Raw genomic sequence first — 4,549 nt, 5'->3', positions numbered from 1 at the left:
AGATTCTTCACTATAAGGATCGAGTAGTTATATCACCGAAATCCACCCTCAAAACTCGCATTTTGGTAGAGTTGCACTCATCTCCCACTGCAGGGCATGCAGGCTTTCAGAAGACTTATGCTCGCACTCGTCATTCTTTCTTTTGGACGGGCATGAAAAATGACATTCTTACTTTTGTAGCTGAATGTGATGTGTGTCAACACCACAAAGGAGAAACAGTCAAGTTACCAGGAACCTTACAACCATTGCCAATCCCTGCCTCCATCTCGATGGATGTTTCTATGGATTTCATTACTAGTCTCCCAAAGTCAGGAAACAAATCCGTCATCATGGTGGTTGTGGACAGACTTTCTAAATATGCTCATTTTTGCGCTCTACCCCACCCATTTACCCCCACTTTGGTGGCTCAAGCTTTCATGGACTAGATCTTCAAACTGCATGGCATGCCAACTTCCATTGTGTCTGATTGTGACCTGACTTTCACCAACAAATTTTGGCAAGAACTTTTCAAGCTACAAGGCACCCAACTCCAACTAAGTACTACCTATCATCCCCAAACTGATGGTCAAACTGAAGCAGTCAACAAATGTTTGGAGACATACCTAAGGTGCTTCACTTCAGAAAAGCAGCATCAATGGGTACAATGGCTACCTTTAGCTGAATGGTGGTATAATACTAACTATCATGAAGCCACCAAGATGACTCCATATGAAGCAGTGTATGGCCAACTCCCACCTTCACCTATTTCTTATATCCCTGGATGCTCTAAGGTGCAAGCAGTGGATCAACTCCTACAAAACAGTGCCACCATGCTAGCTCATCTCAAAAATAATCTCCATCAAGCTCAGAATTGAATGAAGCAACAGGTAAACCAACATTGTTTAGAGCGCACATTTCAATAAGGGGATCAGGTATTCATGTGACTGCAACCATATAAGCAAACATCGCCCAAAGAAAAGGGCTGCCAGAAATTAGCTCCAAAATTCTACGGACCTTATCAAATACTTTAGCGCATTGGAGTAGTAGCTTACAAGTTGGCCTTGCCACCAACTTCAAATATCCATCCAGTCTTCCATATATCATGCCTCAAGAAAGTGGTGGGGAACAATTGCAGAATTCAAACCAGTCTACCCGAATTGGATGAGGAAGGTTCACTCTAGCTCCAACCTGAACAAGTCCTCGATACTCATGAAAGACATCTATGCGACTGCAGGATTAAGGAAGTCCTTGTCAAGTGGAAAGACACCTCTCCAGAAGATGTGACCTGGGAACCAACCACTATTCTTCAGTTGTTTCCGCAGTCATCCTTGAGGACAAGGTTTCTTTTAATGGGGGAGGGCATATTAGGGTCCAACCCTAACCCCTTTATTTATGTAATAAACCCAATAGGGTCGATTCATAGTCATAGTTAGTTAAAGAATCAACAAAGCCCATATTAATAATTATAAGTGGTTGGCCCGCATTTAATAAAGGGACCAAAGTTAGTTGCAAACGGGCCATAATTAATAAATAAAGTGGTTAACCCGTGTTATGCAAAGGACCACTAGTCGTTAGGTTGTTGAAGGTCATTTAGCTATAAATAGTCATAGTTAGAAGGGAAAGATCATCGAGTCTTATTTTGTAATCGAGCTCTGCTCTGCTAGAGGTTGCCCCCTTGAAGAGGCAAGTGAACATTGCTTTTATCTCTGAATAATAAAATACTTGTTGTTTTTCTCATTTTATTTTGTGTTCTGGGTTGTATTTCTTCGCATATTTGGTATTCTGGAATTTCTCGTAGGTCAAGAGCATAACATCTTGGAAGGTTTTGAGGGACTTGGAGTCCATATTTTTTTCCATTCCATTGACGTGGAGCTCCATTGTCTATGGCACAGCTGGATTGTTGAAATTTCTTATAGGTTTGTCCACTGTAGAGGAGATTTAATTTCCTCACTTCTGGATTCATTCAATCAGATTTGTGTGTCTTACGTTACGACAATCATAATTTTTCCAACAATTATAATGAAAGCAATTATTTTAAGAAATTTTGTAACAATATTGCAAGCAATGCACGAGATGATCTCTTCACAAATATTACCATGGAGGCTCTGTCAAAACTTATAGAAAAAATTGTGCAGACGATTGTATGCAGTGAACTGATTAAAAAAGGACACCTTCGTTTTAACTAGTCATGCACGACACGCAGAAGCCAAACACGAAACATAACCAAAAACATTCACCTCATTAATAATTCAATTCTCATTCCTTCGTTCTCTGCCTCAATCATACCTAACCATTTTAGTATATATATATATATATATATATATATATATATATAAAATATTCTTTTTGGAATAACTTCAAACTATGACCCACCAACCTCCACACCCAATCGCACAACATAGACCATGCTCCCCGGTACCCTAATATTCACGTAGTCAATGTGAAAATTTCTAATACGAAATTCTACTGCAGTAACATATTTATTTCGCCTACTTACTTTCCACAATAAGTTATTTACAAAACCCTTCAGTAAACACCAAAGTAAATTCTACTGCAGTTGTCACATAATAGCATAGAGAAAAGGACAGTGAAAAACAAGCACAAGAATCAATCACATCAACACAGTTAGTTTTGGACAATAGTCCCCGGAAAAAACCCAATGCGAGAAAACCGGTCCAGTAGATGATGGTTTATTTATTATTCTTCAACAACAATCTCTTTACAAGGAATGATTTTGTAGAACATAGAGAAACCTCTGAGAAAACATGTGAGATAATTTTCCTCCTCCTTTTGGAGAAATTCTGACACCCTAGAGACCCTCCAGCCTTCACTGCGTCATCTCTGCGTGAGGACTGCGTCCCTTGCTACGCTGCCTCTTAGAACTGTCCCTCTGCATTATCCCTCTGATGCACTGTGTCACCTCCTCCTTAGTCCCTGACTGATGTTGATGCCCTCCTCTTCCTTCACCCTGCAACTCTCCCTCTGAAATCGAACTCTTACTCCTTGTGAATCGATTTCCCTCTGGTTACTGAGTATTTGCCCAATGTGTCTCCAAATGACTCTCAAGTCTTCCTTTATACTTTTCCTGTTGAGATATCAATGATCTAATCTCTAATCAATGGCTAAGATTAAATTAGACTTGATCTTCGTCTCTTAGAAGCTTCTCACCCATATTTTCATTAATACCCATTAATATTTTAATTTTCCTAAGTTTAGACTTAGGAACCCCATTAAAAATATTAATTATTTTAATAAAATACAATTCGGGTGGAATTTCACCAAATGATTTTTGGGTCTTGGAGATCTCATGTGCTCTAGCCCCTTCAAAAAAATTTGGATCTAGAGCACATCCGATGCTACCCAAAAATCAACACTCCCTCTTAGCGAGGAATATGCTCTAGCAATACTTCCCAGTAGAAGTATCACACTGATCCACAGCATTGGTCCTCTGTGTTGTTGATGCTCGACCTGCTGCCCTTCATCCACTCCGCTACTACAAACTGTATTGTTCCCCATGACACGGCCACTATCACTGCTACATCTGTACTACAACTCCCTCTCAATATGTTGCATCATGCTGCCCATAGCACTGCCACTGCTAATTGTTGCACTGCAACTCCCTTGTTGCGCTGCCTCTTAGAACTGTCCCTCTGCATTATCCCTCTGATGCACGGTGTCACCTCCTCCTCAGTCCCTGACTGATGTTGATGCCCTCCTCTTCCTTCACCCTGCAACTCTCCCTCTGAAATCGAACTCTTACTCCTTGAGAATCGATTTCCCTCAGGTTACTGAGTATTTGCCCAATGTGTCTCCAAATGACTCTCAAGTCTTCCTTTATACTTTTCCTATTGAGATATCAATGATCTAATCTCTATTCAATGGCTAAGATTAAATTAGACTTGATCTTCGTCTCTTAGAAGCTTCTCACCCATATTTTCATTAATACCCATTAATATTTTAATTTTCCTAAGTTTAGACTTAGGAACCCCATTAAAAATATTAATTATTTTAATAAAATACAATTCGGGTGGAATTTCACCAAATGATTTTTGGGTCTTGGAGATCTCATGTGTTCTAGCCCCTTCACAAAATTTTGGATCTAGAGCACATCCGATGCTACCCAAAAATCAACACTCCCTCTTAGCGAGGAATATGCTCTAGCAATACTTCCCAGTAGAAGTATCACACTGATCCACAGCATTGGTCCTCTGTGTTGTTGATGCTCGACCTGCTGCCCTTCATCCACTCCGCTACTACAACCTGTATTGTTCCCCATGACACGACCACTATCACTGCTACATCTGTACTACAACTCCCTCTCAATATGTTGCATCATGCTGCCCATAGCACTGCCACTGCTAATTGTTGCACTGCAACTCCTTGCACTATCTACTTCTACTACTGAAACGGATTCTCAATCATCCCCATCTTCTCCCTGAAATAAACAAAATTTTGTTCTTCCTAGAGCCTTGGTGAGAATGTCTACCCCCTGTTCTCTTGTCAGAGTGTATTGTAACTGCACTGCCCCTCGCTGGATATAGTCTCTGATAAAGTGACACTTGACGTCAAT

This window comes from Pinus tabuliformis, chromosome 4_2 (assembly GCF_031772625.1).
Source record: "Pinus tabuliformis cultivar Carrire ecotype Pingquan chromosome 4_2, CPIR1, whole genome shotgun sequence".
NCBI lineage: Eukaryota > Viridiplantae > Streptophyta > Pinopsida > Pinales > Pinaceae > Pinus > Pinus tabuliformis.
Note: the sequence above shows the minus strand (reverse complement) of the source record.